This window comes from Salmo salar, chromosome 17 (genome assembly GCF_965601325.2).
Source record: "Salmo salar chromosome 17, fSalSal1, whole genome shotgun sequence".
Taxonomy (NCBI): Eukaryota; Metazoa; Chordata; class Actinopteri; order Salmoniformes; family Salmonidae; genus Salmo; species Salmo salar.
The window spans coordinates 74611118-74637580 of record NC_138307.1 but is presented as its reverse complement, the minus strand read 5'-3'; the positions used below and the strand labels follow the sequence as shown (position 1 = coordinate 74637580).

At 50.0% G+C, this 26463-nt stretch overlaps 1 protein-coding gene across 2 annotated transcripts in view; it reads right to left on the bottom strand.

The window, feature by feature from the left end:
* LOC106576570 (plexin-B2) overlaps positions 1-26463 on the bottom strand; it is a 236580-nt gene that overhangs the window by 105519 nt on the left and 104598 nt on the right. Inside the window, exon 2 of one of the 2 annotated variants that reach the window (XM_045700160.2) lies at positions 3018-3068. The exons of the other annotated variant lie outside the window; for it this stretch is intronic. The gene's annotated coding sequence lies outside the window, so the exon portion shown is untranslated. The remainder of the gene's footprint in view (positions 1-3017; positions 3069-26463) is intronic. 2 annotated transcript variants of the gene reach the window in all.

Below are 26463 nucleotides of genomic sequence, written 5' to 3'. Positions count from 1 at the left end.
CAGACAGGTCACCATAGAGAAAGTTACCAGACAGGTCACCATAGAGAAAGTTACCAGACAGGTCACCATAGAGAAGGTTACCAGACAGGTCACCATAGAGAAAGTTACCAGACAGGTCACCATAGAGAAGGTTACCAGACAGGTCACCATAGAGAAGGTTACCAGACAGGTCACCATAGAGAAAGTTACCAGACAGGTCACCATAGAGAAAGTTACCAGACAGGTCACCATAGAGAAAGTTACCAGACAGGTCACCATAGAGAAAGTTACCAGACAGGTCACCATAGAGAAAGTTACCAGACAGGTCACCATAGAGAAAGTTACCAGACAGGTCACCATAGAGAAAGTTACCAGACAGGTCACCATAGAGAAAGTTACCAGACAGGTCACCATAGAGAAAGTTACCAGACAGGTCACCATAGAGAAAGTTACCAGACAGGTCACCATAGAGAAAGTTACCAGACAGGTCACCATAGAGAAGGTTACCAGACAGGTCACCATAGAGAAAGTTACCAGACAGGTCACCATAGAGAAAGTTACCAGACAGGTCACCATAGAGAAGGTTACCAGACAGGTCACCATAGAGAAAGTTACCAGACAGGTCACCATAGAGAAAGTTACCAGACAGGTTACCATAGAGAAGGTTACCAGACAGGTCACCATAGAGAAGGTTACCAGTGTGATAAAGCTACGGGTCCAGACTCCAGAGATGACTTCACACTACCATCCATTCAGAGATCAAGAGACAAAACACAGGAAACGATCCGGGATCATTTCTCCATCTGTGATATTTCTCCCAATCTAAACACCACAATAATACTGCTGCTGAACCAATGGGCAGCCAGCAACCCTCTGGGTCTCATGCACTGATAACATACACTGTTGGTGTGTGTGTGTGTGTGATTAACTGATAACATACACTGTGTGTGTGTGTGTGTGTGTGTGTGTGTGTGTGTGTGTGTGTGTGTGTTGCACTGATAACTCAATGGGAGGTTTACAGTCCATTTCAGTTGACAGGAAACAGGGAATGAAAGGCCATTCTCTGCTGAGGGGAATGGTCCTGTAGTGGAGGCTCATATTACAACAGAGGAATGGCTGCTCCTGCCAAAATGGAACTAATATCAGTTTCTTTCACTCTCCCTCCCCCTCTGCCTACCTCAATGACTCCCTCTCCCCCTCTGTCTACCTCAATGACTCCCTCTCCCCCTCTGTCTACCTCAATGACTCCCCCTCCCCCTCTGTCTACCTCAATGACTCCCCCTCTGTCTACCTCAATGACCTCCCCTCTGTCTACCTCAATGACTCCCCCTCCCCCTCTGTCTACCTCAATGACTCCCTCTCCCCCTCTGTCTACCTCAATGACTCCCTCTCCCCCTCTGTCTACCTCAATGACTCCCTCTCCCCCTCTGTCTACCTCAATGACTCCCTCTCCCCCTCTGTCTACCTCAATGACTCCCTCTCCCCCTCTGTCTACCTCAATGACTCCCTCTCCCCCTCTGTCTACCTCAATGACTCCCTCTCCCCCTCTGTCTACCTCAATGACTCCCTCTCCCTCTCTGTCTACCTCAATGACTCCCTCTCCCCCTCTGTCTACCTCAATGACTCCCTCTCCCCCTCTGTCTACCTCAATGACTCCCTCTCCCCCTCTGTCTACCTCAATGACTCCCTCTCCCTCTCTGTCTACCTCAATGACTCTCTCTCACCCGCTGTCTACCTCAATGACTCCCTCTCCCCCTCTGTCTACCTCAATGACTCCCTCTCCCCCTCTGTCTACCTCAATGACTCCCTCTCCCCCTCTGTCTACCTCAATGACTCCCTCTCCCCCTCTGTCTACCTCAATGACTCCCTCTCTGTCTACCTCAATGACTCCCTCTCCCCCTCTGTCTACCTCAATGACTCCCTCTCTGTCTACCTCAATGACTCTCTCTCCCCCGCTGTCTACCTCAATGACTCTCTCTCTCTCTGTACAGCTCTTTATATTTATCAGCTGATGGCAGGCAGGCAGGCAGGAAGATTTCCCTGTAGCCCACAGACCCTTCCACAGTTAGCTGATGGCAGGCAGGAAGATTTCCCTGTAGCCCACAGACCCTTCCACAGTCAGCTGATGGCAGGCAGGGAGATTTCCCTGTAGCCCACAGACCCTTCCACAGTCAGCTGATGGCAGGCAGGCAGGGAGATTTCCCTGTAGCCCACAGACCCTTCTACAGTCAGCTGATGGCAGGCAGGGAGATTTCCCTGTAGCCCACAGACCCTTCTACAGTCAGCTGATGGCAGGCAGGCAGGCAGGGAGATTTCCCTGTAGCCCACAGACCCTTCTACAGTCAGCTGATGGCAGGCAGGCAGGGAGATTTCCCTGTAGCCCACAGACCCTTCTACAGTCAGCTGATGGCAGGCAGGCAGGCAGGCAGATTTCCCTGTAGCCCACAGACCCTTCTACAGTTAGCTGATGGCAGGCAGGGAGATTTCCCTGTAGCCCACAGACCCTTCTACAGTCAGCTGATGGCAGGCAGGGAGATTTCCCTGTAGCCCACAGACAGCTGATGGCAGGCAGGGAGATTTCCCTGTAGCCCACAGACAGCTGATGGCAGGCAGGGAGATTTCCCTGTAGCCCACAGACAGCTGATGGCAGGCAGGGAGATTTCCCTGTAGCCCACAGACCCTTCTACAGTCAGCTGATGGCAGGCAGGCAGGGAGATTTCCCTGTAGCCCACAGTCAGCTGATGGCATGCAGGGAGATTTCCCTGTAGCCCACAGTCAGCTGATGGCAGGCAGGGAGATTTCCCTGTAGCCCACAGACCCTTCTACAGTCAGCTGATGGCAGGCAGGGAGATGTCCCTGTAGCCCACAGACAGCTGATGGCAGGCAGGCAGGGAGATTTCCCTGTAGCCCACAGACAGCTGATGGCAGGCAGGGAGATGTCCCTGTAGCCCACAGACAGCTGATGGCAGGCAGGGAGATTTCCCTGTAGCCCACAGACAGCTGATGGCAGGCAGAGAGATTTTCACGGTGTATGTTACCTGTACTTCAGAGAGAAATGAGCCCTTTGAGCCAGTCTCTCTGAGGAGGATCTGTGGAAGAGTACAGTGGTGGATAAAATACCCAATTGTCATACTTGAGCAAATGTAAAGATACCTTCATAGAAAATGTGAAAGTCACCCAGTAAAATACAACTTGAGGAAAAGTCTAAAAGTATTTGGATTTAAATATAGTTAAGTATCAAAAGAAAATGTATAAATCATTTCAAATTCCTTATATTAAGCAACCCAGATGGCACCATTTTCTTATTTTTTAAATGTACGGATAGCCAGGGGCACACTCCAACACTCAGACATCATTTACAAAGTAAGCATGTGTGTTTAGTGAGTCCACCAGATCAGGGGCAGTAGGGATGACCAGGGATGTTCTCTTGATAAGTGCGAAAATTTGACAATTTTCTTGTCCTGTAAAAAGTACAGTTGTCAAAACTATAAATAGTAAAGTAAAGTACAGATACACCAAAAAACGACTTAAGTAGTACTTTAAAGTATTTTACACCACTGGAGGAGCAGAAGTTTCTTCTTCATATAGAGGCCCAGTAGTAGAACTATTGATGTTCATCTCCTGCTGACTGGGCCTTCCCAGTCTCACCCAGTCCAAACATCCTGTTATCTGTTCTGGAACATTCTGATACAATGGCTACTTTATACCACTCTCTTCTCTCCATCTCCCTCTCTCTGAACCCCTCTCTTCCCCCCATCTCTGTCTCAGTCTCTCTCTCTGAGCCTATGGACCTGGGGGTTTCAGAGAGATAACACAAAGATTGACACAAAGACAGAGAGAGAAAAACAGTCACTCAACATGGAATCTGTCAGCACCATTAAATGATGACTCGGGCAGTAAACCGTGGCAGGCACTTTCTTGTCAAGTTGAGAAAAAAGAACAGCCAAGCTTGACAATTTCTTTCCACCAGCGTTAACATTGACACAGCATCTTCCTTAGTCCAGCAATAACAGCTGACATACAGAGGAAAACATCCCATCTTGCATTTATGGGGTCAGAGTCCAGAGATATGAGGGATCAATACTCTGTCACAGTTTTGACATTTTGAGTCCAACTGACAAGCTGATGACAAGACAACACACTGACTGTTCCCTTGGTCTCCGCATCTTAGTGCTACAGCATTGAAGAGCCTGTTGTCTGCCACACTGGACTAAACACAACAGAGCCTGAACGTTGTCTGGACTAAACACAACAGAGCCTGAACGTTGTCTGGACTAAACACAACAGAGCCTGAACGTTGTCTGGACTAAACACAACAGAGCCTGAACGTTGTCTGGACTAAACACAACAGAGCCTGAACGTTGTCTGGACTAAACACAACAGAGCCTGAACGTTGTCTGGACTAAAACACAACAGAGCCTGAACGTTGTCTGGACTAAACACAACAGAGCCTGAACGTTGTCTGGACTAAACACAACAGAGCCTGAACGTTGTCTGGACTAAACACAACAGAGCCTGAACGTTGTCTGGACTAAAACACAACAGAGCCTGAACGTTGTCTGGACTAAACACAACAGAGCCTGAACGTTGTCTGGACTAAACACAACAGAGCCTGAACGTTGTCTGGACTAAACACAACAGAGCCTGAACGTTGTCTGGACTAAACACAACAGAGCCTGAACGTTGTCTGGACTAAACACAACAGAGCCTGAACGTTGTCTGGACTAAACACAACAGAGCCTGAACGTTGTCTGGACTAAACACAACAGAGCCTGAACGTTGTCTGGACTAAAACACAACAGAGCCTGAACGTTGTCTGGACTAAACACAACAGAGCCTGAACGTTGTCTGGACTAAAACACAACAGAGAAACATAACTGTTATGAGAAGCTCGACCATGTAGTGTTATTGACATAACAATATGGCTGCCATGGTGAAAGGGCTCTATACAGCTAGTGTGAGGTGTAGGTCTACCAGTTACTGTGTTACAGGAGGACAAACTGATCCATAGAGCTAGTGTGAGGAGTAGGTCTACAAGTTACTGTGTTACAGGAGGACAAACTGGTCCATAGAACTAGTGTGAGGTGTAGGTCTACCAGTTACTGTGTTACAGGAGGACAAACTGATCCATAGAGCTAGTGTGAGGTGTAGGTCTACCAGTTACTGTGTTACAGGAGGATAAACTGGTCCATAGAGCTAGTGTCTCTCTCTCCACCCCCCCCCCCACCCCACGTGTGTCTCTCTCTCTCTCTCCACCCCCCCCACCCCACGTGTGTCTCTCTCTCCACCCCCCCCACCCCCCACGTGTGTCTCTCTCTCCACCCCCCCCACCCCACGTGTGTCTCTCTCTCCACCCCCCCACCCCACGTGTGTCTCTCTCTCTCTCTCCACCCCCCCCCACCCCACGTGTGTCTCTCTCTCCACCCCCCCACGTGTGTCTCTCTACACCCCCCCCCCACCCCCCACGTGTGTCTCTCTCTCCACCCCCCCCACCCCACGTGTGTCTCTCTCCACCCCCCCCACCCCCCACGTGTGTCTCTCTCTCCACCCCCCCACGTGTGTCTCTCTCTCTCCACCCCCCCACATGTGTCTCTCTCTCCACCCCCCCCACCCCCCACGTGTGTCTCTCTCCACCCCCCCACCCCCCCACGTGTGTCTCTCTCCACCCCCCCCACCCCCCACGTGTGTCTCTCTCTCCACCCCCCACGTGTGTCTCTCTCTCCACCCCCCCCCACCCCCCACGTGTGTCTCTCTCTCCACCCCCCCCACCCCCCACGTGTGTCTCTCTCTCCACCCCCCCACGTGTCTCTCTCTCCACCCCCCCCACCCCCCACGTGTGTCTCTCTCTCCACCCCCCCACCCCCCACGTGTGTCTCTCTCTCCACCCCCCCCACCCCCCACGTGTGTCTCTCTCTCCACCCCCCCCACCTCACGTGTGTCTCTCTCTCCACCCCCCCCACCCCCCACGTGTGTCTCTCTCCACCCCCCACCCACGTGTCTCTCTCCACCCCCCCCACGTGTGTCTCTCTCTCCACCCCCCCCACCCCCCACGTGTGTATCTCTCTCCACCCCACGTGTGTCTCTCTCTCCACCCCCCCACGTGTGTCTCTCTCTCCACCCCCCCCCCCCCCACGTGTGTCTCTCTCTCCACCCCCTTTTATCTCCTTGCTGATCAGATGACTCTCCTCTCTCCTGATGGTATTCCCTGATGGAATATCAGTACCTTGATGTAATGATACAGTCCTCCTTTAAAAACAACCTCACCCCAACCCTCTGCTACCTACTGCCATAGCAACGCCTTCTACCAAAACCCCCTCAGCCATCTACCCTACCTACTGCCATAGCAACGCCTTCTACCAAAACCCCCTCAGCCATCTACCCTACCTACTGCCATAGCAACGCCTTCTACCAAAACCCCCTCAACCATCTACCCTACCTACTGCCATAGCAACGCCTTCTACCAAAACCCCTCAGCCATCTACCCTACCTACTGCCATAGCAACGCCTTCTACCAAAACCCCTCAGCCATCTACCCTACCTACTGCCATAGCAACGCCTTCTACCAAAACCCCTCAGCCATCTACCCTACCTACTGCCATAGCAACGCCTTCTACCAAAACCCCTCAGCCATCTACCCTACCTACTGCCATAGCAACGCCTTCTACCAAAACCCCTCAGCCATCTACCCTACCTACTGCCATAGCAACGCCTTCTACCAAAACCCCTCAGCCATCTACCCTACCTACTGCCATAGCAACGCCTTCTACCAAAACCCCTCAGCCATCTACCCTACCTACTGCCATAGCAACGCCTTCTACCAAAACCCCTCAGCCATCTACCCTACCTACTGCCATAGCAACGCCTTCTACCAAAACCCCTCAGCCATCTACCCTACCTACTGCCATAGCAACGCCTTCTACCAAAACCCCTCAGCCATCTACCCTACCTACTGCCATAGCAACGCCTTCTACCAAAACCCCTCAGCCATCTACCCTACCTACTGCCATAGCAACGCCTTCTACCAAAACCCCTCAGCCATCTACCCTACCTACTGCCATAGCAACGCCTTCTACCAAAACCCCTCAGCCATCTACCCTACCTACTGCCATAGCAACGCCTTCTACCAAAACCCCTCAGCCATCTACCCTACCTACTGCCATAGCAACGCCTTCTACCAAAACCCCTCAGCCATCTACCCTACCTACTGCCATAGCAACGCCTTCTACCAAAACCCCTCAGCCATCTACCCTACCTACTGCCATAGCAACGCCTTCTACCAAAACCCCCTCAGCCATCTACCCTACCTACTGCCATAGCAACGCCTTCTACCAAAACCCCCTCAGCCATCTACCCTACCTACTGCCATAGCAACGCCTTCTACCAAAACCCCCTCAGCCATCTACCCTACCTACTGCCATAGCAACGCCTTCTACCAAAACCCCCTCAGACCATCTACCCTACCTACTGCCATAGCAACGCCTTCTACCAAAACCCCTCAGCCATCTACCCTACCTACTGCCATAGCAACGCCTTCTACCAAAACCCCTCAGCCATCTACCCTACCTACTGCCATAGCAACGCCTTCTACCAAAACCCTCAGCCATCTACCCTACCTACTGCCATAGCAACGCCTTCTACCAAAACCCCTCAGCCATCTACCCTACCTACTGCCATAGCAACGCCTTCTACCAAAACCCCTCAGCCATCTACCCTACCTACTGCCATAGCAACGCCTTCTACCAAAACCCCTCAGCCATCTACCCTACCTACTGCCATAGCAACGCCTTCTACCAAAACCCCTCAGCCATCTACCCTACCTACTGCCATAGCAACGCCTTCTACCAAAACCCCTCAGCCATCTACCCTACCTACTGCCATAGCAACGCCTTCTACCAAAACCCCTCAGCCATCTACCCTACCTACTGCCATAGCAACGCCTTCTACCAAAACCCCTCAGCCATCTACCCTACCTACTGCCATAGCAACGCCTTCTACCAAAACCCCTCAGCCATCTACCCTACCTACTGCCATAGCAACGCCTTCTACCAAAACCCCTCAGCCATCTACCCTACCTACTGCCATAGCAACGCCTTCTACCAAAACCCCTCAGCCATCTACCCTACCTACTGCCATAGCAACGCCTTCTACCAAAACCCCTCAGCCATCTACCCTACCTACTGCCATAGCAACGCCTTCTACCAAAACCCCCTCAACCATCTACCCTACCTACTGCCATAGCAACGCCTTCTACCAAAACCCCTCAGCCATCTACCCTACCTACTGCCATAGCAACGCCTTCTACCAAAACCCCTCAGCCATCTACCCTACCTACTGCCATAGCAACGCCTTCTACCAAAACCCCTCAGCCATCTACCCTACCTACTGCCATAGCAACGCCTTCTACCAAAACCCCCTCAACCATCTACCCTACCTACTGCCATAGCAACGCCTTCTACCAAAACCCCCTCAACCATCTACCCTACCTACTGCCATAGCAACGCCTTCTACCAAACCCCCTCAACCATCTACCCTACCTACTGCCATAGCAACGCCTTCTACCAAACCCCCTCAACCATCTACCCTACCTACTGCCATAGCAACGCCTTCTACCAAACCCCCTCAACCATCTACCCTACTCCCTACCTACTGCCATAGCAACAAGCACCATTTCATCTCAGCTGGATAACAGATTGAGCAGTGGACTGCTGCTGCCATCCACTACCATTACAGCTGACTTAGTGTGGACTGGACTGGCATCATTATAGGTGAATGAGTCAGACCACGCATCCATTATGACAACAGCTCCCCCAGGAGGAAAGTTAACTAATACCTTGACCTGGGAGAGAGAGAGGGGAGAGGGATGGGAGACAGAGAGAGGGATGGGAGACAGAGAGAGGGATGGGAGACAGAGAGTAAGAGACAGAGGGATGGGAGACAGAGAGTAAGAGACAGAGGGATGGGAGACAGAGTAAGAGACAGAGGGATGGGAGACAGAGAGTAAGAGACAGAGGGATGGGAGACAGAGAGTAATAGAGAGAGGGATGGGAGACAGAGAGTAAGAGACAGAGGGATGGGAGACAGAGAGTAAGAGACAGAGGGATGGGAGACAGAGAGTAAGAGACAGAGGGATGGGAGACAGAGAGTAATAGAGAGAGGGATGGGAGACAGAGAGTAAGAGACAGAGGGATGGGAGACAGAGTAAGAGAGAGGGATGGGAGACAGAGAGTAAGAGACAGAGGGATGGGAGACAGAGTAATAGAGAGAGGGATGGGAGACAGAGAGTAAGAGACAGAGGGATGGGAGACAGAGAGTAAGAGACAGAGGGATGGGAGACAGAGAGTAAGAGACAGAGGGATGGGAGACAGAGAGTAATAGAGAGAGGGATGGGAGACAGAGAGTAAGAGACAGAGGGATGGGAGACAGAGAGTAAGAGACAGAGGGATGGGAGACAGAGAGTAAGAGACAGAGGGATGGGAGACAGAGAGTAAGAGAGAGAGGGATGGGAGACAGAGAGTAAGAGACAGAGGGATGGGAGACAGAGAGTAAGAGACAGAGGGATGGGAGACAGAGAGTAAGAGACAGAGGGATGGGAGACAGAGAGTAAGAGACAGAGGGATGGGAGACAGAGAGTAAGAGACAGAGGGATGGGAGACAGAGAGTAAGAGAGAGAGGGATGGGAGACAGAGAGTAAGAGACAGAGGGATGGGAGACAGAGAGTAAGAGACAGAGGGATGGGAGACAGAGTAATAGAGAGAGGGATGGGAGACAGAGAGTAAGAGACAGAGGGATGGGAGACAGAGAGTAAGAGACAGAGGGATGGGAGACAGAGAGTAAGAGAGAGAGGGATGGGAGACAGAGAGTAAGAGACAGAGGGATGGGAGACAGAGTAATAGAGAGAGGGATGGGAGACAGAGAGTAAGAGACAGAGGGATGGGAGACAGAGAGTAAGAGACAGAGGGATGGGAGACAGAGAGTAAGAGACAGAGGGATGGGAGACAGAGAGTAAGAGACAGAGGGATGGGAGACAGAGTAATAGAGAGAGGGATGGGAGACAGAGAGTAAGAGACAGAGGGATGGGAGACAGAGAGTAAGAGACAGAGGGATGGGAGACAGAGAGTAAGAGACAGAGGGATGGGAGACAGAGAGTAAGAGACAGAGGGATGGGAGACAGAGAGTAAGAGACAGAGGGATGGGAGACAGAGAGTAAGAGAGAGAGGGATGGGAGACAGAGAGTAAGAGACAGAGGGATGGGAGACAGAGAGTAAGAGACAGAGGGATGGGAGACAGAGAGTAATAGAGAGAGGGATGGGAGACAGAGAGTAAGAGACAGAGGGATGGGAGACAGAGAGTAAGAGACAGAGGGATGGGAGACAGAGAGTAAGAGACAGAGGGATGGGAGACAGAGAGTAAGAGACAGAGGGATGGGAGACAGAGAGTAAGAGAGAGAGGGATGGGAGACAGAGAGTAAGAGACAGAGGGATGGGAGACAGAGAGTAAGAGACAGAGGGATGGGAGACAGAGTAATAGAGAGAGGGATGGGAGACAGAGAGTAAGAGACAGAGGGATGGGAGACAGAGAGTAAGAGACAGAGGGATGGGAGACAGAGAGTAAGAGAGAGAGGGATGGGAGACAGAGAGTAAGAGACAGAGGGATGGGAGACAGAGAGTAAGAGACAGAGGGATGGGAGACAGAGAGTAAGAGACAGAGGGATGGGAGACAGAGAGTAAGAGACAGAGGGATGGGAGACAGAGAGTAAGAGACAGAGGGATGGGAGACAGAGAGTAATAGAGAGAGGGATGGGAGACAGAGAGTAAGAGACAGAGGGATGGGAGACAGAGAGTAAGAGACAGAGGGATGGGAGACAGAGAGTAATAGAGACAGAGGGATGGGAGACAGAGAGTAAGAGACAGAGGGATGGGAGACAGAGAGTAATAGACAGAGGGATGGGAGACAGAGAGTAAGAGACAGAGAGTAAGAGACAGAGGGATGGGAGACAGAGAGTAATAGAGAGAGGGATGGGAGACAGAGAGTAATAGAGAGAGGGATGGGAGACAGAGAGTAAGAGACAGAGAGTAAGAGACAGAGGGATGGGAGACAGAGAGTAAGAGAGAGAGGGATGGGAGACAGAGAGTAAGAGACAGAGAGTAAGAGACAGAGGGATGGGAGACAGAGAGTAAGAGACAGAGGGATGGGAGACAGAGAGTAAGAGACAGAGGGATGGGAGACAGAGAGTAATAGAGAGAGGGATGGGAGACAGAGAGTAAGAGAGAGAGGGATGGGAGACAGAGAGTAAGAGACAGAGGGATGGGAGACAGAGAGTAAGAGACAGAGGGATGGGAGACAGAGAGTAAGAGACAGAGGGATGGGAGACAGAGAGTAAGAGAGAGAGGGATGGGAGACAGAGAGTAAGAGACAGAGGGATGGGAGACAGAGAGTAAGAGACAGAGGGATGGGAGACAGAGTAATAGAGAGAGGGATGGGAGACAGAGAGTAAGAGACAGAGGGATGGGAGACAGAGAGTAAGAGACAGAGGGATGGGAGACAGAGAGTAAGAGAGAGAGGGATGGGAGACAGAGAGTAAGAGACAGAGGGATGGGAGACAGAGAGTAAGAGACAGAGGGATGGGAGACAGAGAGTAAGAGACAGAGGGATGGGAGACAGAGAGTAAGAGACAGAGGGATGGGAGACAGAGAGTAAGAGACAGAGGGATGGGAGACAGAGAGTAAGAGAGAGAGGGATGGGAGACAGAGAGTAAGAGACAGAGGGATGGGAGACAGAGAGTAAGAGACAGAGGGATGGGAGACAGAGAGTAATGAGACAGAGGGATGGGAGACAGAGAGTAAGAGACAGAGGGATGGGAGACAGAGAGTAATAGACAGAGGGATGGGAGACAGAGAGTAAGAGACAGAGAGTAAGAGACAGAGGGATGGGAGACAGAGAGTAATAGAGAGAGGGATGGGAGACAGAGAGTAATAGAGAGAGGGATGGGAGACAGAGAGTAAGAGACAGAGAGTAAGAGACAGAGGGATGGGAGACAGAGAGTAAGAGAGAGAGGGATGGGAGACAGAGAGTAAGAGACAGAGAGTAAGAGACAGAGGGATGGGAGACAGAGAGTAAGAGACAGAGGGATGGGAGACAGAGAGTAAGAGACAGAGGGATGGGAGACAGAGAGTAATAGAGAGAGGGATGGGAGACAGAGAGTAAGAGAGAGAGGGATGGGAGACAGAGAGTAAGAGACAGAGGGATGGGAGACAGAGAGTAAGAGACAGAGGGATGGGAGACAGAGAGTAAGAGACAGAGGGATGGGAGACAGAGAGTAAGAGACAGAGGGATGGGAGACAGAGAGTAAGAGACAGAGGGATGGGAGACAGAGAGTAATAGAGAGAGGGATGGGAGACAGAGAGTAAGAGACAGAGGGATGGGAGACAGAGAGTAAGAGACAGAGGGATGGGAGACAGAGAGTAAGAGACAGAGGGATGGGAGACAGAGTAATAGAGAGAGGGATGGGAGACAGAGAGTAAGAGACAGAGGGATGGGAGACAGAGAGTAAGAGACAGAGGGATGGGAGACAGAGAGTAAGAGACAGAGGGATGGGAGACAGAGAAATAGAGAGAGGGATGGGAGACAGAGAGTAAGAGAGAGAGGGATGGGAGACAGAGAGTAAGAGACAGAGGGATGGGAGACAGAGAGTAAGAGAGAGAGGGATGGGAGACAGAGAGTAAGAGACAGAGGGATGGGAGACAGAGAGTAAGAGACAGAGGGATGGGAGACAGAGAGTAATAGAGAGAGGGATGGGAGACAGAGGTAAGAGACAGAGGGATGGGAGACAGAGAGTAAGAGACAGAGGGATGGGAGACAGAGAGTAAGAGACAGAGGGATGGGAGACAGAGAGTAAGAGACAGAGGGATGGGAGACAGAGAGTAAGAGACAGAGGGATGGGAGACAGAGAGTAAGAGACAGAGGGATGGGAGACAGAGAGTAAGAGACAGAGGGATGGGAGACAGAGAGTAATAGAGAGAGGGATGGGAGACAGAGAGTAAGAGACAGAGGGATGGGAGACAGAGAGTAAGAGACAGAGGGATGGGAGACAGAGAGTAAGAGACAGAGAGTAAGAGACAGAGGGATGGGAGACAGAGAGTAAGAGACAGAGGGATGGGAGACAGAGAGTAAGAGACAGAGGGATGGGAGACAGAGAGTAAGAGACAGAGGGATGGGAGACAGAGAGTAAGAGACAGAGGGATGGGAGACAGAGAGTAAGAGACAGAGGGATGGGAGACAGAGAGTAAGAGACAGAGGGATGGGAGACAGAGAGTAAGAGACAGAGGGATGGGAGACAGAGAGTAATAGAGAGAGGGATGGGAGACAGAGAGTAAGAGACAGAGGGATGGGAGACAGAGAGTAAGAGACAGAGGGATGGGAGACAGAGAGTAAGAGACAGAGGGATGGGAGACAGAGTAATAGAGAGAGGGATGGGAGACAGAGAGTAAGAGACAGAGGGATGGGAGACAGAGAGTAAGAGACAGAGGGATGGGAGACAGAGAGTAAGAGACAGAGGGATGGGAGACAGAGTAATAGAGAGAGGGATGGGAGACAGAGAGTAAGAGAGAGAGGGATGGGAGACAGAGAGTAAGAGACAGAGGGATGGGAGACAGAGAGTAATAGAGAGAGGGATGGGAGACAGAGAGTAAGAGACAGAGGGATGGGAGACAGAGAGTAAGAGACAGAGGGATGGGAGACAGAGAGTAAGAGACAGAGGGATGGGAGACAGAGAGTAATAGAGAGAGGGATGGGAGACAGAGAGTAAGAGACAGAGGGATGGGAGACAGAGAGTAAGAGACAGAGGGATGGGAGACAGAGAGTAAGAGACAGAGGGATGGGAGACAGAGAGTAATAGAGAGAGGGATGGGAGACAGAGAGTAAGAGACAGAGGGATGGGAGACAGAGAGTAAGAGACAGAGGGATGGGAGACAGAGAGTAAGAGACAGAGGGATGGGAGACAGAGTAATAGAGAGAGGGATGGGAGACAGAGAGTAAGAGACAGAGGGATGGGAGACAGAGAGTAAGAGACAGAGGGATGGGAGACAGAGAGTAAGAGACAGAGGGATGGGAGACAGAGTAATAGAGAGAGGGATGGGAGACAGAGAGTAAGAGACAGAGGGATGGGAGACAGAGAGTAAGAGACAGAGGGATGGGAGACAGAGTAATAGAGAGAGGGATGGGAGACAGAGAGTAAGAGACAGAGGGATGGGAGACAGAGAGTAAGAGACAGAGGGATGGGAGACAGAGAGTAAGAGACAGAGGGATGGGAGACAGAGAGTAAGAGACAGAGGGATGGGAGACAGAGAGTAAGAGACAGAGGGATGGGAGACAGAGAGTAAGAGACAGAGGGATGGGAGACAGAGAGTAAGAGACAGAGGGATGGGAGACAGAGAGTAAGAGACAGAGGGATGGGAGACAGAGAGTAAGAGACAGAGGGATGGGAGACAGAGTAAGAGACAGAGGGATGGGAGACAGAGAGTAAGAGACAGAGGGATGGGAGACAGAGAGTAAGAGACAGAGGGATGGGAGACAGAGAGTAAGAGACAGAGGGATGGGAGACAGAGAGTAAGAGACAGAGGGATGGGAGACAGAGTAATAGAGAGAGGGATGGGAGACAGAGAGTAAGAGACAGAGGGATGGGAGACAGAGAGTAAGAGACAGAGGGATGGGAGACAGAGAGTAAGAGACAGAGGGATGGGAGACAGAGAGTAAGAGACAGAGGGATGGGAGACAGAGAGTAAGAGACAGAGGGATGGGAGACAGAGAGTAAGAGACAGAGGGATGGGAGACAGAGAGTAAGAGACAGAGGGATGGGAGACAGAGAGTAAGAGAGAGAGGGATGGGAGACAGAGAGTAAGAGACAGAGGGATGGGAGACAGAGAGTAAGAGAGAGAGGGATGGGAGACAGAGAGTAAGAGACAGAGGGATGGGAGACAGAGTAATAGAGAGAGGGATGGGAGACAGAGAGTAAGAGACAGAGGGATGGGAGACAGAGTAATAGAGAGAGGGATGGGAGACAGAGAGTAAGAGACAGAGGGATGGGAGACAGAGAGTAAGAGACAGAGGGATGGGAGACAGAGAGTAAGAGACAGAGGGATGGGAGACAGAGAGTAAGAGACAGAGGGATGGGAGACAGAGAGTAAGAGACAGAGGGATGGGAGACAGAGAGTAAGAGACAGAGGGATGGGAGACAGAGAGTAAGAGACAGAGGGATGGGAGACAGAGAGTAAGAGACAGAGGGATGGGAGACAGAGAGTAAGAGACAGAGGGATGGGAGACAGAGAGTAAGAGACAGAGGGATGGGAGACAGAGAGTAAGAGACAGAGGGATGGGAGACAGAGAGTAATAGAGAGAGGGATGGGAGACAGAGAGTAATAGAGAGAGGGATGGGAGACAGAGAGTAAGAGACAGAGGGATGGGAGACAGAGAGTAAGAGACAGAGGGATGGGAGACAGAGAGTAAGAGACAGAGAGTAAGAGACAGAGGGATGGGAGACAGAGAGTAATAGAGAGAGGGATGGGAGACAGAGTAATAGAGAGAGGGATGGGAGACAGAGAGTAAGAGACAGAGGGATGGGAGACAGAGAGTAAGAGACAGAGGGATGGGAGACAGAGAGTAAGAGACAGAGAGTAAGAGACAGAGGGATGGGAGACAGAGAGTAATAGAGAGAGGGATGGGAGACAGAGAGTAAGAGACAGGGATGGGAGACAGAGAGTAAGAGAGAGAGGGATGGGAGACAGAGAGTAAGAGACAGAGGGATGGGAGACAGAGAGTAAGAGACAGAGGGATGGGAGACAGAGAGTAATAGAGAGAGGGATGGGAGACAGAGTAAGAGACAGAGGGATGGGAGACAGAGAGTAAGAGACAGAGGGATGGGAGACAGAGAGTAAGAGACAGAGGGATGGGAGACAGAGTAAGAGACAGAGGGATGGGAGACAGAGAGTAAGAGACAGAGGGATGGGAGACAGAGAGTAAGAGACAGAGGGATGGGAGACAGAGAGTAAGAGACAGAGGGATGGGAGACAGAGTAAGAGACAGAGGGATGGGAGACAGAGAGTAAGAGACAGAGGGATGGGAGACAGAGAGTAAGAGACAGAGGGATGGGAGACAGAGTAAGAGACAGAGGGATGGGAGACAGAGAGTAAGAGACAGAGGGATGGGAGACAGAGAGTAAGAGACAGAGGGATGGGAGACAGAGAGTAAGAGACAGAGGGATGGGAGACAGAGAGTAAGAGACAGAGGGATGGGAGACAGAGAGTAATAGAGAGAGGGATGGGAGACAGAGAGTAAGAGACAGAGGGATGGGAGACAGAGAGTAAGAGACAGAGGGATGGGAGACAGAGAGTAAGAGACAGAGGGATGGGAGACAGAGAGTAAGAGACAGAGGGATGGGAGACAGAGAGTAAGAGACAGAGGGATGGGAGACAGAGATTAAGAGACAGAGGGATGGGAGACAGAGTAATAGAGAGAGGGATGGGAGACAGAGAGTAAGAGACAGAGGGATGGGAGACAGAGTAATAGAGAGAGGGATGGGAGACAGAGAGTAAGAGACAGAGAGTAAGAGACAGAGGGATGGGAGACAGAGAGTAATAGAGAGAGGGATGGGAGACAGAGAGTAAGAGACAGAGGGATGGGAGACAGAGAGTAAGAGAGAGAGGGATGGGAGACAGAGTAAGAGACAGAGGGATGGGAGACAGAGTAAGAGACAGAGGGATGGGAGACAGAGAGTAAGAGACAGAGGGATGGGAGACAGAGAGTAAGAGAGAGAGGGATGGGAGACAGAGAGTAAGAGACAGAGGGATGGGAGACAGAGAGTAAGAGACAGAGGGATGGGAGACAGAGAGTAAGAGACAGAGAGTAAGAGACAGAGGGATGGGAGACAGAGAGTAATAGAGAGAGGGATGGGAGACAGAGAGTAATAGAGAGAGGGATGGGAGACAGAGAGTAAGAGACAGAGGGATGGGAGACAGAGAGTAAGAGACAGAGGGATGGGAGACAGAGAGTAAGAGACAGAGAGTAAGAGACAGAGGGATGGGAGACAGAGAGTAATAGAGAGAGGGATGGGAGACAGAGAGTAAGAGACAGGGATGGGAGACAGAGAGTAAGAGAGAGAGGGATGGGAGACAGAGAGTAAGAGACAGAGGGATGGGAGACAGAGAGTAAGAGACAGAGGGATGGGAGACAGAGAGTAAGAGACAGAGGGATGGGAGACAGAGAGTAATAGAGAGAGGGATGGGAGACAGAGAGTAAGAGACAGAGGGATGGGAGACAGAGAGTAAGAGACAGAGGGATGGGAGACAGAGAGTAAGAGACAGAGGGATGGGAGACAGAGTAAGAGACAGAGGGATGGGAGACAGAGAGTAAGAGACAGAGGGATGGGAGACAGAGTAAGAGACAGAGGGATGGGAGACAGAGAGTAAGAGACAGAGGGATGGGAGACAGAGAGTAAGAGACAGAGGGATGGGAGACAGAGAGTAAGAGACAGAGGGATGGGAGACAGAGAGTAAGAGACAGAGGGATGGGAGACAGAGAGTAAGAGACAGAGGGATGGGAGACAGAGAGTAAGAGACAGAGGGATGGGAGACAGAGAGTAAGAGACAGAGGGATGGGAGACAGAGAGTAAGAGACAGAGGGATGGGAGACAGAGAGTAAGAGACAGAGGGATGGGAGACAGAGAGTAATAGAGAGAGGGATGGGAGACAGAGAGTAAGAGACAGAGGGATGGGAGACAGAGAGTAAGAGACAGAGGGATGGGAGACAGTAAGAGACAGAGGGATGGGAGACAGAGAGTAAGAGACAGAGGGATGGGAGACAGAGTAAGAGACAGAGGGATGGGAGACAGAGAGTAAGAGACAGAGGGATGGGAGACAGAGAGTAAGAGACAGAGGGATGGGAGACAGAGAGTAAGAGACAGAGGGATGGGAGACAGAGATTAAGAGACAGAGGGATGGGAGACAGAGAGTAAGAGACAGAGGGATGGGAGACAGAGAGTAATAGAGAGAGGGATGGGAGACAGAGAGTAATAGAGAGAGGGATGGGAGACAGAGAGTAAGAGACAGAGGGATGGGAGACAGAGAGTAAGAGACAGAGGGATGGGAGACAGAGAGTAAGAGACAGAGGGATGGGAGACAGAGAGTAATAGAGAGAGGGATGGGAGACAGAGAGTAAGAGACAGAGGGATGGGAGACAGAGAGTAAGAGACAGAGGGATGGGAGACAGAGAGTAAGAGACAGAGGGATGGGAGACAGAGATTAAGAGACAGAGGGATGGGAGACAGAGAGTAAGAGACAGAGGGATGGGAGACAGAGAGTAAGAGACAGAGGGATGGGAGACAGAGAGTAAGAGACAGAGGGATGGGAGACAGAGAGTAAGAGACAGAGGGATGGGAGACAGAGAGTAAGAGACAGAGGGATGGGAGACAGAGAGTAAGAGACAGAGGGATGGGAGACAGAGATTAAGAGACAGAGGGATGGGAGACAGAGAGTAAGAGACAGAGGGATGGGAGACAGAGAGTAAGAGACAGAGGGATGGGAGACAGAGAGTAAGAGACAGAGGGATGGGAGACAGAGAGTAAGAGACAGAGGGATGGGAGACAGAGAGTAAGAGACAGAGGGATGGGAGACAGAGAGTAAGAGACAGAGGGATGGGAGACAGAGAGTAAGAGACAGAGGGATGGGAGACAGAGAGAGGGATGGGAGAAAGAGAGAGGGATGGGAGAAAGAGAGAGGGATGGGAGAAAGAGAGAGGGATGGGAGAAAGAGAGGGATGGGAGAAAGAGAGCAATAGAGAGAGGGGTGGGAGACAGAGAGAGGGATGGGAGACAGAGAGTAATAGAGAGAGGGATGGGAGAAAGAGAGAGGGATGGGAGAAAGAGAGAGGGATAGGAGAAAGAGAGAGGGATGGGAGAAAGAGAGAGGGATGGGAGAAAGAGAGAGGGATAGGAGAAAGAGAGAGGGATGGGAGAAAGAGAGAGGGATGGGAGAAAGAGAGAGGGATGGGAGAAAGAGAGAGGGATAGGAGAAAGAGAGAGGGATGGGAGAAAGAGAGAGGGATGGGAGAAAGAGAGAGGGATGGGAGAAAGAGAGAGGGATGGGAGAAAGAGAGAGGGATAGGAGAAAGAGAGAGGGATGGGAGAAAGAGAGAGGGATGGGAGAAAGAGAGGGATGGGAGAAAGAGAGGGATGGGAGAAAGAGAGAGGGATGGGAGAAAGAGAGAGGGATGGGAGAAAGAGAGGGATGGGAGAAAGAGAGAGGGATGGGAGAAAGAGAGAGGGATGGGAGAAAGAGAGGGATGGGAGAAAGAGAGCAATAGAGAGAGGGATGGGAGACAGAGAGTAAGAGACAGAGGGATGGGAGACAGAGAGTAAGAGACAGAGGGATGGGAGACAGAGAGTAATAGAGAGAGGGATGGGAGACAGAGAGTAAGAGACAGAGGGATGGGAGACAGAGAGTAATAGAGAGAGGGATGGGAGACAGAGAGTAAGAGACAGAGGGATGGGAGACAGAGAGTAAGAGACAGAGGGATGGGAGACAGAGAGTAATAGAGACAGAGGGATGGGAGACAGAGAGTAAGAGACAGAGGGATGGGAGACAGAGAGTAAGAGACAGAGGGATGGGAGACAGAGAGTAAGAGACAGAGGGATGGGAGACAGAGAGTAATAGAGACAGAGGGATGGGAGACAGAGAGTAAGAGACAGAGGGATGGGAGACAGAGAGTAATAGAGACAGAGGGATGGGAGACAGAGAGTAAGAGACAGAGGGATGGGAGACAGAGAGTAAGAGACAGAGGGATGGGAGACAGAGAGTAAGAGACAGAGGGATGGGAGACAGAGAGTAAGAGACAGAGGGATGGGAGACAGAGAGTAAGAGACAGAGGGATGGGAGACAGAGATTAAGAGACAGAGGGATGGGAGACAGAGAGTAAGAGACAGAGGGATGGGAGACAGAGAGTAAGAGACAGAGGGATGGGAGACAGAGAGTAAGAGACAGAGGGATGGGAGACAGAGAGTAATAGAGAGAGGGATGGGAGACAGAGAGTAAGAGACAGAGGGATGGGAGACAGAGAGTAAGAGACAGAGGGATGGGAGACAGAGTAATAGAGAGAGGGATGGGAGACAGAGAGTAAGAGACAGAGGGATGGGAGACAGAGAGTAAGAGACAGAGGGATGGGAGACAGAGAGTAATAGAGACAGAGGGATGGGAGACAGAGAGTAAGAGACAGAGGGATGGGAGACAGAGAGTAAGAGACAGAGGGATGGGAGACAGAGAGTAAGAGACAGAGGGATGGGAGACAGAGAGTAAGAGACAGAGGGATGGGAGACAGAGTAAGAGACAGAGGGATGGGAGACAGAGAGTAAGAGACAGAGGGATGGGAGACAGAGAGTAAGAGACAGAGGGATGGGAGACAGAGTAAGAGACAGAGGGATGGGAGACAGAGAGTAAGAGACAGAGGGATGGGAGACAGAGAGTAAGAGACAGAGGGATGGGAGACAGAGAGTAAGAGACAGAGGGATGGGAGACAGAGAGTAAGAGACAGAGGGATGGGAGACAGAGAGTAAGAGACAGAGGGATGGGAGACAGAGATTAAGAGACAGAGGGATGGGAGACAGAGAGTAAGAGACAGAGGGATGGGAGACAGAGAGTAAGAGACAGAGGGATGGGAGACAGAGAGTAAGAGACAGAGGGATGGGAGACAGAGAGAGGGATGGGAGAAAGAGAGAGGGATGGGAGAAAGAGAGAGGGATGGGAGAAAGAGAGAGGGATGGGAGAAAGAGAGAGGGATGGGAGAAAGAGAGGGATGGGAGAAAGAGAGCAATAGAGAGAGGGGTGGGAGACAGAGAGAGGGATGGGAGACAGAGAGTAATAGAGAGAGGGATGGGAGAAAGAGAGAGGGATGGGAGAAAGAGAGAGGGATAGGAGAAAGAGAGAGGGATGGGAGAAAGAGAGAGGGATGGGAGAAAGAGAGAGGGATGGGAGAAAGAGAGAGGGATGGGAGAAAGAGAGAGGGATGGGAGAAAGAGAGAGGGATGGGAGAAAGAGAGAGGGATAGGAGAAAGAGAGAGGGATGGGAGAAAGAGAGAGGGATGGGAGAAAGAGAGAGGGATGGGAGAAAGAGAGAGGGATAGGAGAAAGAGAGAGGGATGGGAGAAAGAGAGAGGGATGGGAGAAAGAGAGGGATGGGAGAAAGAGAGGGATGGGAGAAAGAGAGAGGGATGGGAGAAAGAGAGAGGGATGGGAGAAAGAGAGGGATGGGAGAAAGAGAGAGGGATGGGAGAAAGAGAGAGGGATGGGAGAAAGAGAGGGATGGGAGAAAGAGAGAGGGATGGGAGAAAGAGAGAGGGATGGGAGAAAGAGAGAGGGATGGGAGAAAGAGAGGGATGGGAGAAAGAGAGAGGGATGGGAGAAAGAGAGAGGGATGGGAGAAAGAGAGGGATGGGAGAAAGAGAGGGATGGGAGAAAGAGAGAGGGATGGGAGAAAGAGAGAGGGATGGGAGAAAGAGAGGGATGGGAGAAAGAGAGAGGGATGGGAGAAAGAGAGAGGGATGGGAGAAAGAGAGAGGGATGGGAGAAAGAGAGGGATGGGAGAAAGAGAGAGGGATGGGAGAAAGAGAGAGGGGTGGGAGAAAGAGAGAGGGGTGGGAGAAAGAGAGGGATGGGAGAAAGAGAGCAATAGAGAGAGGGATGGGAGAAAGAGAGGGATGGGAGAAAGAGAGGGATGGGAGAAAGAGAGCAATAGAGAGAGGGGTGGGAGACAGAGTAATAAAGAGAGGGATGGGAGGAAGAGAAAACGTAGTGATAGAGAGCATAATACATCTCTCCCCCCAACAATAGCAACCTTTTCAGTAATTGAATTCTGACCACCTCATTCCTTCAGTATCCCTCGTCCAGTATGACCCAGAATTCTCCCTGGCAGAGGGTCAATATTCTCAGATGGGGTTATTTATTAGCTAGTAGTGTTGTATAGTTCCAATGAGCAGCCTGAACTCTGATATATCCCCCAGCTTTGCCTTTTGCAGGGATTATCAATCAAAAAGTACACACACACACACACACACACAACGCAGTGGTTTCTTCTGGCTCTACAGGAAGGCCAGCGAAGGTGTGTGTGACAGAGTGACATAGAGAAGACACCATGTCCCAGAGATCTGACTCAGTGGCAGCTCGCTGTCACACACCGTCCCTCCTCCACAGCGCTGCCAGACTGGGTGTTTCGTTGGTCCGGCCACTGACAGGCCCGCAGATACACTATATCTACAGCAGTATGTGGACACCTCTTCAAATGAGTGGGTTTGGCTGATTCAGCCACAACCGTTGCTGACAGGTGTATAAAATCGAGCACACAGCCATGCAATCCGCATAGACAAACATTGGCAGTAAAATGGCCTTACTGAAGAGCTCAGTGACTTTCAACGTGGCAGCATCATTGGATGCCACTTTTCCAACAATTCAGTTAGTCAAAATCATTCCCTGCTAGAGCTGCCCCGGTCAACTGAGTGCTGTTATTGTGAAGTGGAAACATCTAGGAGAAACAACGACTCATCTGCGAAGTGGTAGGCCACACAAGCTCACAGAAGGGGACTGCCGAGTGCTGAAGCATGTCCTTGGTTGCAACACTCACTACTGAGTTGCCATGGGTTTCTATGGCCGAGCAGCTGCATACAAGCCTCAGATCACCATGCGCAATGCCAAGCTGGAGTGGTTTAAAGCTTGCCGCCATTGGACTCAGGAGCAGTGGAAACGCATTCTCTGGAGTGATGAGTCACATTTCACCATCTGGCAGCCCGACGGATGAATCTGGGTTTGGCGGATGAATCTAGGTTTGGCGGATGAATCTGGGTTTGGCGGATGCCAGGAGAGCTCTACATTCCCCAATGCATAGTGCCAACTGTAAAGTTTGGTGGAGGAGGAATAATGGTCTGGGGTTGTTTTTCGTGGTTAGAGCTAGGCCCCTTAGTTCCAGTGAAGGGAAATCTTAACGCTACGGCAAACAGTGACATTCTAGACGATTCTATGCTTTAACTTTGTGGCAACAGTTTTGGGAAGGCCCTTTCCTGTTTCAGCATGACAATGCCTCAGTGCACAAAGCGAGATCCATAGAGAAATGGTTTGTCGAGATCGGTCTGTAAGAACTTGACTAGACTGGACTGAGCCCTGACCTCAACCTCATTGAACACCTTTGGGATGAATTGGAACGCCAACTGCTAGCCAGGCCTAATCGCCCAACATCAGTGCCCGACCTCACTAATGCTCGTGGCTGAATGGAAGCAAGTCCCGCAGCAATGTTCCAACATCTAGTGGAAAGCCTTCCCAGAAGAGTGGAGGCTGTTGTAGCAGCAAAGCGGGGAACAACTCCATATTAATGCCCATCATTTTGGAATGAGAAGTTTGACGAGCAGGCGTCCACATACTTTTGCTCATGTAGGTAGGTGACCATAATTTAGGTCCCCCCTCAACCCAACCAGGAGACACTGATGGAGGGAGAGAAAAGGGTGTCAAGTCTTTCTTTCAGTCCTCCCTCTCTCCGTGCTGGGACTAGGGGACAGCCGGGGACTAGGGGACAGCCAGGGACATGCTGGCGTAGTTGTTTAAATGGGATCATGACTTTAAATACACAACAATGGAAGTCATAACAAATAAGAATTTGTCCTTAACTGACTTTCCTAGTTAAATATAAAGGTTAAATAAATCATGTCCAACCCCCTTCTAGAGAGACGCCTGGGGCTGTGAGTCTGTCTATCCTGGCCTCACTGCAAACCAACACCACACACACCACAGTGAGACAACTCAGCCACAGAGGCCCCACAGAGCCCTAATGGGCTATTAAACTGGCTTATAGACGGGTTCTATAACTCAGGTGTATGTATGTATGTATGCATGTATGTATGTACGCATGCATGCATGTACGCATGCATGCATGTACGCATGCATGCATGTACAGTTGAAGTCGGAAGTTTACAAAACACTTAGGTTGGAGTCAATTAAACTTGTTTTCAACCACACCACAGATGTCTTGTTAACCTGTTTAGGATAGGGGGCAGTATTTTCACGGCCAGATAAAAAACGTACCCGATTTAATCTGGTTACTACTCCTGCCCAGTAACTAGAATATGCATATAATTATTGGCTTTGGATAGAAAACACCCTAAAGTTTCTAAAACTGTTTGAATGGTGTCTGTGAGTATAACAGAACTCATATGGCAGGCCAAAACCTGAGAAGATTCTATACAGGAAGTGCCCTCTCTGACCATTTCTTGGCCTTCTATAGCCTCTTTATCGAAAACAGAAGATCTCTGCTGTAACGTGACATTTTCTAAGGCTCCCAGAAGGCGCCAGAACGGGGAATGATGACTCTGCAGTCCCTGGCTGAAAAACAGTAGCGCATTTGGAAAGTGGTCGATCTGAGAACAATGACACGGGCGTGCGCGTGAAGAGTCGATTTTACATTTTCAGTCTTTGAACGAAAACAACGTCTCCAGGTCGGAATATTATCGCTATTTTACGAGAAAAATCGCATAAAAATAGATTTTAACCTGTTATGGCTAGGGGGCAGTATTTTCACAGCCGAATAAAAAAACGTACCCGATTTAATCTGATTATTACTCCTGCCCAGAAACTAGAATATGCATATAATTATTAGCTTTGGATAGAAAACACTCAGTTTCTAAAACTGTTTGAATGGTGTCTGTGAGTATAACAGAACTCATTTGGCAGGCCAAAACCTGAGAAGATTCCATGCAGGAAGTGCCCTGTCTGACAATTTCTTGCCCTTCTTGATTATCTCTATCCATTACAGAGGATCTCTGCTGTTACGTGACACTTCCTACGGCTCCCATGGGCTCTCAGAAGGCGGCAAAAAGCTGAATCGTGGCTTTGCAGGCTCTGGCTGAAAAAAAGTAGCGCGTTTGGGTAGTGGCTGGTTACAGTACTGTGAGACACAGGCGCGTGCCCGAGTCGACCTCATGCTTTGTTTTCTTTCGTCTGTTTACCTAAACGCAGATTCCCGGTCGGAATATTATCGGAGATTTGGATCAGCCTTCAGACGCGGTAACAAGAACAAGCTAATGGAACATAATGGATGAACTTTTTCGAACGAAAATACATTTGTTGTGGACCTGGGATTCCTGGAAGTGCTTTCTGATGAAGACAACCAAAGGTAAGGGATTATTGACAATAGTATACAAGACTAGATGTGATATGCGATTGTTCCAAGATGGCGCTGACCTGTAACATTAGCCAATTTTTCAGAGTATCGCATCCCCTTTCATCGCAAAGTATGATTACCCAGTAAAGTTAATTTTAAATCTGGCATTACAGGTGCTTTCAAGAGATATTCATCTATAAATCTTAGAATGACAATATTACATTTTAAAAATGTTTTCGAATAGTAATTTAGTAAATTGTAGCTCTGTTTCATCGGATGCATTTGAGGGAAAATAGTTAGTCAACGTTACGCACCAATGTAAAATGCTGTTTTTATATATAAATATGAACTTTATCGAACAAAAGAATGCATGTATTGTGTAACATGATGTCCTAGGTGTGTCATCTGATGAAGATTGTCAAAGGTTAGTGGTGCATTTAGCTGTTTTTTGGTTATTTGTGATGCATGTGGTTGGTCGGAAAATGGCTATGTGGCTACTTTTACGATATACTCCTCTAACATAATCTAATGTTTTGTTTTTGCTGTAAAGCCTTTTTGAAATCGGACAACGTGGTTCGATTCAGGAGAGGTGTAACTATAAAACGATATAATTTGAATTATTATTATTATTTTTTTATTATCACATTTTGTAATGCTAATGGCGATATGATTTTTCGCTGGATGTCCATCCCGCATGGCCGCACAGGGGTTAAACAGCGGTTGACATGCTTCGAAGTACGGTAATGGAATATTTAGAAATCTTTTGTCACGAAATGCGCCATGCTCGTGACCCTTATTTACACTTCGGATAGTGTCTTGAACGCACGAACAAAACGCCGCTATTTGGCTATAACTATGGATTATTTTGGACCAAAGCAACATTTGTTATTGAAGTAGCAGTCCTGGGAGTGCATTCTGACGAAGAACACCAAAGGTAATCAAACTTTTGTAATAGTAAATCAGAGTTTGGTCAGGGCTAAACTTGGTGGGTGTCTAAATAGCTAGCCGTGATGGCTGGGCTATCTACTCAGAATATTGCAAAATGTGCTTTCACCGAAAAGCTATTTTAAAATCGGACACCTCGATTGCACAAAGGAGTTCTGTATCTATAATTGTTATGTTTTTTGTGAACGTTTATCGTGAGTAATTTAGTAAATTCACCGGAGGTTTGCGGGGGGTATGCTAGTTCTGAACGTTACCTGCTAATGTAAAAAGCTGTTTTTTGATATAAATATGAACTTGATTGAACAAAACATGCATGTATTGTATAATATAATGTCCTAGGTGTGTCATCTGATGAAGATC